The sequence below is a fragment of the Eleginops maclovinus genome, chromosome 9 (assembly GCF_036324505.1).
Source record: "Eleginops maclovinus isolate JMC-PN-2008 ecotype Puerto Natales chromosome 9, JC_Emac_rtc_rv5, whole genome shotgun sequence".
Taxonomy (NCBI): Eukaryota; Metazoa; Chordata; class Actinopteri; order Perciformes; family Eleginopidae; genus Eleginops; species Eleginops maclovinus.
The window spans coordinates 6,099,067-6,115,241 of record NC_086357.1 but is presented as its reverse complement, the minus strand read 5'-3'; the positions used below and the strand labels follow the sequence as shown (position 1 = coordinate 6,115,241).

Here is a 16,175-nt window from a genome sequence, read left to right as displayed (position 1 = left end):
ATGCATGCAGTCCGCAGTACTGTAAGTGCATGACGTAGACATGTCACACTTATCACTCCTATAAAATCATATTTACGTATGTTTAAGCTTCTTGAGTCATATCTGGCCGTGCAGCACACTTGAGTTGTGCACTTACAGTTCCGCAAAAGTGTTTTTTTAAACATGTAGTTAACTCAAATGTAAGTCAGATCCATTCTAGTCTTAGATGGGGCAGTGATATTACAAACCTGTTAATCAACACATTCAAACAGGTTTCCTTTGTCCTGGATTAAGTGTTTAAGTGGTTATTGATTAAAGTTGAACTTCTTCATATTTGTCTAACGCATAGACTGTATATATAGGTCTAACGTGATCGTTTATACTCTTCATACAGGAAGTATGACGCTCCACTGTCAGTACGCTTCTCCATGTTTGTGATTGGTCAAATGTTGCCAACCCCGCCCCTTTCATGTGAACGCGCTCGTAGCTGGACAGAGAAACCCTGGCAACCGAGTTGATAACCATAGTCGTAGGACCATTAATTGAGATACCATTTGTTAGGGTTAGTTCAACTGGCTTCGCAGTCCATGCGTCAGGTCTCCGTGGACAACAATTATATTTGTACCCGGGTAATAGCCAGAATGGTTATTTGCACCATTCAAAAGGCTTACTACGGAGCCCATGAGTGGCCATATAAAGAAAAAATAATAATAAAACGAGGCCCTGCTTTACTAATTTGTGTGCACGAGATATGGGGATGGCTAGTCGCTACGTCATCATATCAAAAAAGCCACTTCCGTGTCCACCCGCTAACATTCTAATGGTTTCTACTACTGTCAGCGGCAGTAAAATGGTGCAGTGCTGTGTCCCGTGTTGAGGTAACAGAAGTGATGTCGACAAAACCATCTCTTTTTACCAATTTCCCCTCGATGAGAAAGAGAAGAAGAGATGGCTGAAGTTGAAACGCTAAGTTGGATCTCAAATGATGAACAATAATAACAGGCTAGCGGTTACTAGCTAGCCAAACGTCAGATGTTAGAAGTGTTGTGCATGAACTAGTTCAAAAGAAGTGAACAAGTTCATTTTTCTATGAAGTTTGAACGGAACTTAACATAATTTTAACTACCTCTAACCCTCATCAAACCCTAAGACAGCTAAAGGACAACCAACAACGCACAGCCTATGTTCACATTAGATAGCTAGCACTAGCTTCCAACCCTAAATTCACTAACCTGTCTAGCTATGTTTCTAAGACATTCCCGGTGTGTTGTAACGTTATTTACATGAGGAAAACGTGTAAAGTTGTATGTTACTGTAAGAAATGTTCGTTTATTTGAAGCCCAGGAGACGGTTTAAAATAAAGAAAGCAAAACTCCCTTAAAAATTATAAAAGGAGTGTTTAATAAAAGGATGCAGCGGTAGGTTTTACAAAAGCTTCACAGCTGTGGCTCAATAGCCCGGGACACGCGTCCACAGGCCACTGACTGAGCGGAGCTCATCAGTAGTTACTGTCTGGCGGTCCGGAACAAAAGAGAGCTCGATTTCACAATCCTTACATGTTTTATAGAACCACCCCTTTCCGACCATACAATAAACAACTTCAAAATCAGACGCGCCCCGCTGTCGTGCTCTCATTGGTTGGTAGCGGGGGGCTGGATCCTCCTCTATAGGCTGACGTCGTCGGGGCGGGTCCTCTTATGACGTCACCGTCGCCATCTTGTTAGCGAAGTCCTGGAGCTGTCATCTACGATAGTCTATTATGCAATTCTTAGGAGGTTTATCAGTTATTAAACAGGCAACTGTATCATTGCAGCATCAATGAGTGAGAGGTAGAGGCGGTGTGTTTAGTATGCAACTCCACTGGTCCTTCTCCCTCTACTCATATATACAAAACAATATTAGCTTTATGCTATCTGAGGCTAAAAACAACATCCTGTAATACTACCGGAAATGGACAAATATGATCCGTCCAGAAACAGTGAATTATCTTTTAAAGTTCCGCTCTAATATATTGATTATTTCTAACAATCCCTCCTTACACACCTTTCAAACGGTGTGTAAACTATAATATAATCAATATGTTCTCCATTTGAATATTGCATAATACAGAATTGTATAGTTAAAAGTTATACATGATCATACAATCTTTTATTATTGAATACTTGTGGCTGAAATCCTGGAATGGCACCTAGAACAATAGCAGCAATTTCCTAAATGCGTAAACTCTTCAATTCCCTCCTTTCATATCTTGTGATGAGGTAAACAGATCATTTTCGATTCTAGTCCAGTGTAAATGCACTTATTCAATATGATCCTATATATATAAAAAATAAATGAACTGTGTGTAAATCATAACAACAATCAACTCTACTATATAATACCAAGTTGTAATAAGTGATTAATCACATCCTAGGAGTAGTTTATAGAGCATTTCATGTATACAGTAATAAGAACTTATAAGACACTTCCTTCAGACGAACTCATCTTGCTCATGGTCTGAATAAGGGATAGGATCATCCTGTTTTTCAATTAACAAATGTAACTGTTTTCTCAAGAGAAATTGACCTTTATTTTTGCTCACTAGAGAGGACCGTGGTGATCAATTGGTCCGCTAAAGTGCGAATACATAGTATGTAACAACATCCACATAGTACCAAGATTGTATCCATTCCTGCATTGAATAACATTGATTCATTATCGGAGTCTAATATTTACTGAACATGCTTTCTAACGTTCCTACAAAGGGGTCCTCTACTCCACTATAGTCTGCTAGCTCGATGATCAGGGCGGTAAGTCCTTCTAACGCTCTGGTTACTGATCCATCTGGGGAAGGGTTATTTGGGATGAAAACACAGCACAAGATTCCAATTAGTCTGCAAACACCCCCTTTATTAGACAAAAACATATCTAAGGCCACCCTATTTGCCAGGCCATCAGACTGGTTCCATCCAACTGTACGTGCAGTCCCCTTACTGCATCATGGGTGTAATTTATGAATCTCTGCTGGTTGTATTAAATATAGTTGATCCAATCTACATTCTTGTTGATTGTAGGCCAAAGAAATATTGATTCGACTCCTGCAGTTATCTGGTTTCTAGCTTTAAACTCCCTCTCACCAACTACACCAGTGCAAATGTTCCAGGCCAGTCATGGGGAATGCCTGGACTCAAAATTTTAGTACCACTGTACCACCAAACATCTGCCCTGGGGTATTGTACGTCAGCCACAGCAATTCCTGAAAGAAGGTCCTGGCTGGTTACTGCTGTTATGGAATTTCACCATCGTAACGTTCCCATACTGCCTCATCAATGCAAGATCAGTAGAGCCTGCTTTGTTCTACCGCATACACAACCCAATCTTAACCATGCATTAGTGCCTTCATACCATATTTCCACCGCTATAACCTTCTGCACAGTCGATGTACTCAAATATGTCACCAGTCTATTATTATCCAGTATATAAGCCTGCGCTGTTCCTATATGAGGGACTGCATTCAGGGAAGAATTTGAATCTGCCGTTTCAGGGACTATCTCCGCTTGGGGCTCAGCTATTTCTACCAAAACCGAGCACATAGGAACTTTTCCAGGAACCTCAACCCCTAATAGTAAATGAAATGAAGTTGTTTCTCCCCTTGCTTTGAATAGATCATCCAATACCATTTCATGCTTTCACCGTACCAAACACACTCTGTCATTTACCTTTCCTCCTATTTTATGTCTCTCGGGGGATAACACTTCATTTTACCCAACTTTGTAACTGCAAGCTTTCTGTTATTTTTATCCCAACCAGTCACATAATCAAAAATAATTCGACCACTCATTCAAACCATCCTGTATTTCGTTGAAACAACCTGTATGTTTCTTATCTGTTTCAAAACACAAAATAAGTAAATTATGAAAGTTATGCTCATCTGGTATTATCTGTTGTGCAACATTTGTTCCCGTCATTGGAAATTCCTTATGGTCTAACGTGACTTCAAAACGTTATTGGCTTGTGCCATAATTACAAACAAAATGAAATACCCAACTTCCTTCGGTAAATTATGTTACATATTGCAATTAGCTTTGAATTTCCAATAAGTATCTAAATTATTCCTACATTTTAAAATCCCCATTTCAAGTCAAAATGCAATATGTCAACTCCTCTCATTTCTGGAGAAGGATACACTGAATGTGTAGATAGAATAAGACCCAGTAAAACCATGATGCAGCCAGAATGAATGTATTTCCTGGCTGTTGTTCCTGAAAAGGTGTGGATGAAATATACTTCTGTATCAGAATCAATTACCCACGGCTTCCCGTTCCTGCCAATCACTTAACCTCTTTAGATGTATCAGCTTTCTCCTGTGCCAAACTCCATGTCGATCTCTGCCTGAATCGTGTGCAGAAATCCCTCCTTAGGCACCAGACAAACTGCTTCTACCTGTTAGTGTTTAGAAGTTAGAGAGCTGGGACATGAAATCAGAATTCCAACAAAATGTCATCACATTTTTCCTAGGAACTTAGATTACATCTGTGAAATTATTGTTGTGTTTATCACCCTCCTTATACTCATAATCTCCAACTGTCTGTAGTTGAGCCTTACCCTTTGTTCCACTATTTTATTCATCTTACCTGGACCATGTATATCAAGTAGTTGGAGGAGCCTGGGATATAAGATTTACATTGACAACCTATATGCTGTATCTGCTGTGCATATTACAAACAAAACCTCTGAACCATTGATACTTCTCAATCTCTACTAGAGAAAGGGCGCTGACTAACTTGGTTCCCATTTCATCACATCATATGTTTAGCTTAACTTTAAATATTCTTGTTATCTCCATACTTCTACTATCCCCAGGTAACATATCTGTTAAAAACCATTTACAAATTCAATATCATTATCACAGGTGAACTTCTTTCATAGGTTCCACTCTGGAATTGTATTTGTCAGCAGCCTCTCGGCAACTGATTCTGCTTTTCCTGTAAAAAATGTAAAGAAATGGAAACAATAACATCATTTATAAAAAATTGAATTGTTAATCATGGAATTGTAATTTAAACAATCATGCTGTTGAGCAAACATGTTGCCACTCCCCCTTTTTACACATCTTAACAAAGAGGTGTAACAAAAACCCGGTTGAGAAAAAGAACTTCAGTTAAGCAAAAATTCAAAAACACATCAATCATTATTCAGACACTTCAAATCATTATTGTTCAAACATCAAACTCTCCCGTTAAAGAGTGTCTCTCTCCATCCATCAGTCCTGAAAGAAACAAAATCTCTGGATTTAGTTTGTGTTAGTTCAGAACATGCTCAGTTAGTCTCTGTTCCTCTCTAAACTCATGCAATTGCATTGATCAGATGCAAACATTCATTCTCACTCACACAGTCGGGTCTGGTCAGGGTCAACCCAGAGTCAGTCATCAACAGTGCTGTTGTAAAACAACAGTCAGTCCCGGTCAAAGGTCACTCGGTCTCAGTGTTCTGGTCACGTCATGCTCTGCAGAGTCTTTAATTATTCCGTCATACTCTCCATTTACAAAAACACTTATAAGTTTCCTTTTAATTAGTACTGTTTTTAAAATATGTCTTATCATTCTATTAGGACAGCGCCGTGGTTATGTAGAGACGTCCCGGACGTATGCACATTCCAATCTACTCACATTAACCTGTCAAATGAACATATGCCAGATGTGTAGGTCACTGCTTTTTTGACCTCCTAAAGCGACAGCTTTATTACCACAATATATAATGTCAAAACTGTTGAGATATTGCACACATCTAGTGTCGCAGCTTGTGTGAAACCTTCTAAAGAACAACAACAACTTACTTCAATATACTTTACTTAGATTACATTAACAAAAACTGCTTCCCTCATGTTAAGTTAAGTAATTGTTAAGCCATCACTTCCTTTTTTAAACTACTGGATCTTTATCACCACCGAATTCATACAAAAATCTCTAATAGATCTTATTTCCAATACTCTTCACATACCCACTATCTTAAATCAAAACATTATTAGGATCTGTATGACTCTGCTCGATTCTCTTAATATACTCCATTATTTATGATCAATTCTAGTCTTCTTGAAAAATATTTCAAGTCTTTAATCAGGAAAGTAATGTGTGGAACTATGAGAGCTTTGACATGTTATAACTACACCTTTAATCCATAAGAATGTTTAAAGTAGGAATGACTTTAATAATGGTTTCCATTCACTTGGTTAATTATATTGGACATGGTCTGGTATCTAATGTTGGAGTTATCACTATAACAAGTTTGTTTCATTTAAGTATCATATCTGAGATCAAGTGTGTACTAAATCTCTCTCCTTCTGTAGATCAAAACTCCCACAATTTAATTTTACCAAAGTCACACCTCGATATAGGCTCTGAAATATTAATAGGTTAACATGATTAAATGTTCCTACTCTGTTCTCCTGACTCCTGAACAGGTTCTACCAAAAGTGTAGTGGATCTTGCTTATCTCTATAATTTCCCCCTATAATAATGTGTTACAGATTTATTTACTCCTTTACTTTAAAAACTTCCCCTTTTCAAATATCATTTACCAATCTATAAAATGTTATGTAATAAAACATTCGATATTTGATCTTAAATTTACAAAGTCAATTCAAATTCTTTAAATGTGTTCCACTTATGTGTTTACGTGAGTGAATGTGTTTACACAAACTCACCCATTCGAAATCCCCTTCCTGCCACCTCTGCTCTCTGGCTTGATGACCCCGACCTCCTTAGATTCTGCAGATTGACCTTTTCGCCCCTTCCTGTGCATCTGGTTTTTGACAGTCTTTGACTTTTTGAACCTGCATTCCACATCAAGCTTCTCTCCTTGTGCGGATTTTCATTTCAGCATGGGTCTGCTCGATCACCGTCTCTTGATGTCTTTCATGGGAGACGGAACCCCGTTTTCATGTGTCTCATTGTCCATCAGAATCTGTGCTCTGAATCAACCCTTGTTGCTCTGGACCTCTGTGCTCTTATCAGAGGGACTGGTGATGAGTAGATCTCTGTCAATCAGCATGATGCATGTTTGTTGCTGACCTGGGTGGAGAAGCAGACGGATGCAGTTCCAGACAAAGCCCTGCTTTTGCCTTCCTTTCTTATTGAATTAGTCAGGAAATCTCCGTGGGGGATGGTCTTTCGCATTATTTCAGGAGGACATGGGTCTGTCACCAGATTGCAGAGGCTGCAGTCCAGGTGGCAGCTTTCTTTAAATCTATGAATCTCAACACACTGGTTAAATAAGTCCACTTAATTTTCACTTTTTTAACTAAGCATGTGTTCTGTCTTGTGTATTAAATGCCATCTACTGTAATAACAAGTTAATGTCTAATAATAATATCTCTCAAATGCATTTGACTTAACTCCTTTAGGAAAATATTTTCTCCCATAATTCAAATATTCACATCCAGAAACCATATTCCCACACATTATATTTGTACGGCCTCTGTTTTCTTCTACTATAAAAACATTCCAATGCTTTTTCAAAAAGTTAAAATCCCTTTAACTTAGCCTGTACAACCCAGCAGAGCATATTCACAGATCACTAAGATGTAAATGATTCAAGTGTAGTCATACGATTCACTCCTGTATTTATCTTCATATTTACTAGTGTTAACACTTTTATCTATATTAATAATCGCTAAACTTCTTTTAACAGCACTTTCTTATAATTAATTCCCGTTCTGTAAAATGTTTCTCCTCTCTTCTCTACTGCTTACAGACAGATGACTCCTGAGTCTCCTCTCTGTGTGAGAAAAACATCAAAGTTAATTTAGATGATAACAGCATTTGGTCTTACAAGAAGATTTGGGTGTCGCCTACACCCCCCTTAATGGTCTTAATCCCCTCTCTTACTCAAACAGGCTTTATCTTTATGGTTATTGCTCAACACAGCTTCACCCCCTGTTCTGTTCTCAGTCTTATCAGAGAGTTACCTCTCTTCTGTGATCTTAGTAACCTTCCATCCTTTAACCTCTAACTCCCCACCATCTGCTTCTTGTTGGTAGAGAATTCACTCTTTTAAAGTGTAATTGTGTTCTTGCCATTTGTGCTTTCTCTGTTTTTATCATTCTTAATTTCAATGTATCTGTCCTAAACTGTAACTCCCATATGGGAAAACTGGTGTTGGATTGAAGATAAACATCAGCCTTAGCTCTATTGTTATTCCTACTCATTACCTCTCTGGTTCTTTCATCTCTTGTGAGATTAACCAATAGGTCCAGACATACCGGATCCACCAAACAATATAAAATCACTACCATAATAACAGAGACACATCTATTTGCAAAACTCTGCGGGAGTTGCTGGTAGTTGGCACATATAACCGCATGTTGCCCGGATGGTTTGTGCGTTCTCTTGCAAGATTTCTGTCATTACCATTTGGACCTCAATGTACACTATTCAATACCCTCACCAGAGGGTGCTATTTTGTTCCTGAAATAATACTGGATATATATTAATTCCTCCAGTAGGGGCGCTGTTTTTTCTTTCTGCCCCGTCTTTATTGGCTACTTCCTGACTGGTTTAGCCTCTCTGACCATTACTTCCTCTGAAGTTTTCTGTTAATGGCTGATGCTAACAGACTACGCTAACTAGGTTAGCCTATTAAAGACAAAGGACTTTGGGGGAGGGGAATAGAGAACCCGTTTCCAGATGGTTTCAAGCAAAACAGCACAGTTCAAAAAGGCCCAACACTGCTTGGTTCTTTAAAAAAAACCTCTCTGATTACGATTACACATAACACTTAACCCTACACTAATAATTTAGAAATTCTCCATGCCCTAACAATTTAAGTACTCTTCAAAACAATCGCAGATAGAGAAGGGACTTCAACCTCAGCTCTTCTCGTTGTAGTTGGTACCATAAAACAAATCTTTTCTAAATCTATGAACTATGCTTTGTTAAGTTCCAGAATCAGTAATGACGTCAGGACTCCAACCTGTGCTCTCACCCTGATTTGTTCCCTTCAACAAACAGTAGCCTACTCTCGGGGAATTTAACCCCAAGCTACGCCTCTCAGACAAAAGAGGTCTTCCTTTTAATATTAACACTATTTGCCAACTATGACTGTTCAATAACGCAACACGCTAATCAGAGACTATTGGAATGTCGTCACAATTCTCAACGTAATTCTGTCGCAAAGATTACATTTACTGACCCACTCACTAATCACTCGATTAGGCCTTAACCTATTAGGACTTTTTTAAACTTACTTTATCACAAAATTATACTATCAATGCCGAAATACGCTCCAGAACCTTAATCTGAATCTACGCTGCCAATTTTAATTAGCACTACGTTACCGAACTTTAATCGATATTTACGTATTAATTTTACCTAAATCTCATTCTAATTCCGGCGTAAAAAGGACAAACACAGACAAACAAAACAAACAAACAAAAAGCTTTGGAAAACCCAGGACCGCACCCCGGTTAATTTCAATATATTCAGTTCTTAACTTTAAATAGCCAGTTCATGATTAACGACTCACCTCCAGACACTCGCATCTCAAAATGCTATATAAACTATGCAGATTTTGAAATAAACAGGCACTGCTCACCTTTTTAAATGGGATCCAATCCGAGTGTCTGGAGTTTATGCCGATTCCGCGAAATCCCCGTCTCGTCCTGGCACTTCAAATCACGTCGGGGTCACCAATTGTAAGAAATGTTCGTTTATTTGAAGCCCAGGAGACGGTTTAAAATAAAGAAAGCAAAACTCCCTTAAAAATTATAAAAGGAGTGTTTAATAAAAGGATGCAGCGGTAGGTTTTACAAAAGCTTCACAGCTGTGGCTCAATAGCCCGGGACACGCGTCCACAGGCCACTGACTGAGCGGAGCTCATCAGTAGTTACTGTCTGGCGGTCCGGAACAAAAGAGAGCTCGATTTCACAATCCTTACATGTTTTATAGAACCACCCCTTTCCGACCATACAATAAACAACTTCAAAATCAGACGCGCCCCGCTGTCGTGCTCTCATTGGTTGGTAGCGGGGGGCTGGATCCTCCTCTATAGGCTGACGTCGTCGGGGCGGGTCCTCTTATGACGTCACCGTCGCCATCTTGTTAGCGAAGTCCTGGAGCTGTCATCTACGATAGTCTATTATGCAATTCTTAGGAGGTTTATCAGTTATTAAACAGGCAACTGTATCATTGCAGCATCAATGAGTGAGAGGTAGAGGCGGTGTGTTTAGTATGCAACTCCACTGGTCCTTCTCCCTCTACTCATATATACAAAACAATATTAGCTTTATGCTATCTGAGGCTAAAAACAACATCCTGTAATACTACCGGAAATGGACAAATATGATCCGTCCAGAAACAGTGAATTATCTTTTAAAGTTCCGCTCTAATATATTGATTATTTCTAACATTACGCTGAAAACAACTAAGCTAGCTAACCCTTACCATACCCCAACACGGCTAAAAGACAGTCAGCATCGCCCCGTGTTTACATTAGCTAGCACTAGCAACACCCTTACTTTCTCACCTCAACATCTTAGCTTTGTTTTTTCATTGAGGCCTGGACTTTCCCTGTTAGACTTCCACCTGACATTGTGCTCACTAATATCACCCTATTTGAATTATATGAGTTTAAACCCTTCTGAACAGACTTTGGGATGTCAGCCAAGTAGGCTGTCACTATAAAAAGTGACCGGTTCCTCTGCTGTAGCCATTGTTGTGTACGTGACCTAAAAATGCTAATGGCCACGGAAGTGATTCCTAACGGTTCCTGACGTCACACTAGCCATGCCCGTAATTCGAGGCCTCGATTTAATTCAAACGTTCTCACGTTTTAATTCAATCAAATAATAGAGAGCTGCTGGAGAGTAATGAAAAAAAGGAAGGGCTTGAAAGTTCGGTAAATTTATAAAGATATTGACAGATTCGAACTTAGCGGATCAATAACTCATGAAGGTAACGTTTTAAAAATTCAAACAACGTGATTTTACAACCATAGCAAGGTAGACAACGAGCTACAGAGCAGTCTTTATCAGAACAGTTTGATATGCTCCGTCCTCCACGCAAGTTCATTCATTGGTTTCTGTATGCGGAAGAGAGACTGTAGGGACCGTCAACAAACTGCAACGCCAGATATATATGATCATCAATTCTTGATTTTTTAAATTCAAACTATTTTCAATAACTGACACAATAATGTAGTGCGACCAAACCTCTTTTGCTGCTCAGAGTAGTTTTATGGAAATTACTTTTAAAATATTGTTGAGTTTTTTTATTGTAAACTTTTTTTATTGAATAACCTTGCAGTAATATCATATTGCAACCAGACTTATTTCAGACATCAATAGTCTGTTGATGGTGGAACTAAACCAGTAGTTTTGAAGGAATAGAACATTTTACTTTGAAGTGCAACCAAACTCATTACAGACATTATTAGACCCCTTTTTTGGACTTCACCAAAAAGGTTGGTAAAATATGACAGGTGAATATTTATTTTGAAATATTTTACATAGCTTCACTGCTTTAACGTGTAGCGCAAACATGTCATTTCACACATTAAGGGATTCTTGCTGTTTGGACTACACAAACGGTTTGGTTGAATATATGTAGTGTGTTGACGGTCCCTACAGTCTCTCCTCCGCAGACAGAAACCAATGAATGAACTCGAGGGGAGGATGGAGCTTATCGAACTGATCTGATAGAAACTGTTGTGTTCTAGAATTTCTCTACGAGGCAAGGAGTCCAAAGGAAGTAGTAAGGTTATAATAAAGCTGATTTATTTCCAGTTGTGATAGAGATATACATTCTCAGTATTGAGGTTTCTGGGTTTAGTGAGCCACAGACTGCAAGCAGGTACTCTTTAATTTCCAACCAGAGCCTCGACATGTGACATCACACAATATTTATACTTTGTGAAAGAGAAAAGGGGCAGTCCCTTTTGACATATTGAATGTATGTTTTTGAGTGTGGTGCGTGTTGGTTTCTGGTTGGAGCACAGGCAGAGTCCTCGCCTCTTTGATCCACGAGTTCCTGGTGTCCAGCCTCTAGTCCTTCTCTACTCTATCATATCTCTCCTGTCACCTGCAGTATGGAGGTGCAGATTTGCAAAGTAACCCGACAGCTACCCTGTTGCTCTCCTCTCCTTTCTCAGTACTCAGTCCTGTTGAACAATACGAAACAACATTGTTAACTGAGCATGGGCAAGCAGAGCAGGTAGAACAACAGTTTAATGGAACAATATCTTTATTCAAGTTAACATTCCAGGCTGGAGATGGCAGGTCATGGCAAAACAGAACAGAATTCTCTAATTTACAACAAACAGAACAGAACTCTCCCATGGATGGAAATCAAGGATATGACAAACACCAACAGATAACTAGAACTTAAATACATGCTGAACTAATCGCAAGGACAAGACAACTAGGCATGGCAGGAAAAACACAAGGGCACTAGGTAAAAAACAAAATAAACCAGCAAACAGACCGATTGCAACAAAAAGGCATTTGAAAACTTACAGGGACTATACAAAACTACTGTTCATCCTTGCATCTGATTTTCTCCATTTTACAAAAATTCCTGCCAGTGCTGCCGCCACCACCAATGTTGTTCCTCATTTAGCCAGAGTGAGAGGCCTAGGGGATGTAGTCCCCATGTTGTCTGAAATATTTCCGCAGTCACCAGCACAATTACCTATGAGGAAAAGTATCATAAATATCCCATATTTTGAACACAGCATCAATGCTTTTCTGTCAGGAACAGTTCTATATCCTATAAACATAACAAATATTTATTTATTCCAAGCCTATTTAATGTAAAAAAATATATCAAATAAGTCTTACCCTGATTGAAGCCTCTGCCATAGTCATAAGGCCTCCCACCTTTTCGTCATTTGTCACCTAAACCAAGCCATAACCATGAGCTCTGGAATACAAGTTGGTTAATGAAGCTTTCTTAAATGCATAAGAAAATAATTCTCATACTTTTTCTAATTTCCAAGTCTTCCTGTGTCTTGCATTTGAGTCCACCCTGCTCCATTCTCTGTGACATTAAAGAGTAATTCAGAACAACTAAGTAGGCAATTGACAAACTGCAGCAGACCACGGTGAACATGTGACAATCCTGTCAGCTGTATCATGATCACGAAAGGTTGCTTGAACTGTTCGCTCAAATGTGGCACAAAATCAGACATAAACAAAATATAGTCAATCTTTATCATTAAACCACAATTCATAAACTGGAGGGGAGAGAACAAGAGAGGATGCACATCCACGGGACACCGGGAACCCCCACGAGGCTGTGAAATCCACTACACGCAGTTTAACACAGGGCTAGATTTTTAGATTAAGGCACACCCCTTATTAAACAGAAATATATATTGGAAAATATGAGATCATACATTTCCATATATGGGAAAGTAGTGCTTATATTTTTAAATATATAGCAATATATGCATGGACCATGTATGGCTATATATTGATAACATAATAGAAAATATATTGCAATAAAGACAAAAACTGCACTATATTTTTATATGTAATATAATAATAATATGTTTTATTGAAACACTCATTTATCTTTCATGAGTTAAACAAGTTTATATGAAGTGTCTCCTGTGATCATTTAAACAACAGGCTAGTAACCGACATTGGATTTGTCAAAATCAAATGAGTTTGAATGAACCATTACTTCTATACGTGTATCTATGTGTAACTTTAAATATTCAATTGCAACATGCCCATTTGTAACCCCTGGTTATTAAGACACTGAAATAAGACTGAGTACCAACTTAATTGTTTTAATACTTTGCACTACATAAACAGAGAATAATACAAATACAAATTAGTATTCATTTTATTAACAATTAATTAATAATTAAATAACAAATAATTAGTCATTTGAATAATCACAATATAGATAAACATTACACAATGTAGATTATTTCGATTTAATTGATTCTTCATGAAAGTATTTAAAATAGTGTGATTAGTTAAATCACCTGTCAATCTAAAATGTTGACTAAACTAGCCAATCCAGGTAAAGCCCCGCCCCCACATTTGCCGTCTAGCAGGACTTGACAGTACAGTTGATTCTTTTTGGACGAGAGACTGCAGAGGAAGCGTCAATTACTGATATATCTTCGATATATGGTAATATATACTGTAATATATTGACAGTTAATATATAGGGAAATATATTTTCTTTGCGTAAGGGACCACTCAAAACGCAATTGCCAACCCACATAGCATGTACTCCGCAATCCACCCGACATCGACTTAAGGTGAGAGCACCTACTCGGGATAGCCTCTGCACAGCTTCTTTCCCTCCCTAGACTATAAAAGCACTCCTAAAATGTAAGACACGTGCAACCATGTAAAAATATACTTAACTCACCCAGTCGGCCAAATCATCCCCCGGGGTCTAAGCCAAAGTCGTATACTTTGCTGGACGACGTAGACAGAACACAGCTGGCGTCGGTGTTGCTTGGTGGTAGTCGTACAAATAGTGTGGCTCACACTCCCCGTCCTGTACTGGAACAGCTAACCCGCTACTCTGGCTGTCACCGGCAGCTCTACACAGCTATGAACCACATCCTCCCATCTAAAAGAGTGCCAAGACACGTTTAGCATTTTCCCTTCCGGTTTATGCGTTGTGGTTTAACCCTCTAGTGCATGACTTTGTATTTTCGGAGGAAAACATTTGTTTAAGGAGCTTAGGGGTCCCTGTGTCACGGTTGAATGTAAGGACCAGTGGAACCCACAAATATGCTGACCAGGGACCGGGGGAACAACGACAACCACCCAACACGGATCTTTTTTCTTTTTGTTTTATGGCGGATGACTCCTAGCGTTTAAGGTGCATTACCTACTATGCTGGAGTGTGGACCACAGATCATGGGAAAAAACTGTGAGCTACAAGAAAAAAAAACTAAATCCTCTTCATCGACCCAGTATTTTTAAGAACTAAAATAAAGCTTTAAAGTTGTCCTTTATGCAACTTAAGAGGTTCTGAAGGTTATACAATACTACCCCACATTTCTTTTACTTTTTCTTCAGTTTTTATATATCTGGCAGTGACAGATAACATGTTCGATCGTTTCTTCGTCCAAGCCACATTTACATAGATGGTGCCAGTTTGTTTCTTTGATTTTTTCCCTGTTTTGTTTTTATATCGTTTGCTTTAGATCAAGTCCTTTGTTAACATTATTATTCATAATAAATCCAAGAGTATTTTTGTTTGGAGTATTTGCTCGTGTTATTCAGCTCATGAACTGCCCGTAGTATTTGTTGTGGCTTCCTTCCATTGTTTTTCATCAAGCCACTCAACGCCTCAAACAGACATTTCCAATGCGTTGTCTTTCCTTTATATTTGTTTTACTCACATTTTTGATGACTTGCTTGCATGGTCTCGCATGGTGTGATGGTATTGTGAAATGTGTTTGCCCAAAATAAAATAGTAAACCATTTGCACATTCAACAAAAGAAAGCAGGGCATTACAATAGCCAAAACAAATCAAACAAAAGAGGCAAAACTCAAATAAAATAATAAACAACTGAGGTAGTATTCCTTTCTTTCTATTTATAGCATAGTTCACTAACAGGCGGATCCTGACGCCGACCTATACGGACCCTGACGCCAACCTATAATCAATACATTAATAAGGGATTTTCATTTTGACAGGGCAATTCCATTTTAACCGACGCCGACGGGGCAAAAGAGACGAGTGAGCGATACAGGGAGGTAAACACAAGAAGAAGAGACAAGTTGGCGCGAGAGAGAAGGCGGAGAGAAGAGTGAGGGGGAGAGACAAGTTAGTGGGAGACAGAAAGAGAAGGCGGTGAGTGGAGCACCAATGAGCACCTTCACGTGTATGACATGGCTGGACAGGCTAGAGCTCAGTCCTCTCACTGAACAAAAGACAGTCAGTGAGGGAGTGGAATATAAGAGGGACAGAAAGACAAACCTTAAAACGGTTCAATGTTATGATGTGTTCGGACTGATATGTTCTATAATTGGCTGAAACTGTTAAGATGTGAAACAAAAAGAAAAGGAAACTCCAGCTGCTGCTGCTGTACTTTATTTAATTGTTCTAAAAACAAGCTCTTTTAAGATTCACACATTTTCAAAAGCTATTTTATTTATTTTCTGTATTTTATTTTAAATGAAGCCTGAGTGGAACATTCAGTATTATACTGTATACATGTAGTTCAAGTGACAATAAATATT

The 16,175-nt window shown here is 38.7% G+C and overlaps 1 long non-coding RNA gene across 1 annotated transcript; it reads right to left on the bottom strand.

The window, feature by feature from the left end:
- Positions 1-11,775: 11,775 nt before the first annotated feature.
- On the bottom strand, positions 11,776-14,500 carry LOC134870182 (uncharacterized). The gene is made up of 4 exons (XR_010166515.1): positions 14,343-14,500; positions 12,791-12,872; positions 12,467-12,641; positions 11,776-12,111 (listed from the first exon to the last, which is right to left on the bottom strand). It is a non-coding gene; the product is annotated as an uncharacterized LOC134870182 (long non-coding RNA).
- Between the last annotated feature and the right edge of the window lie 1,675 nt (positions 14,501-16,175).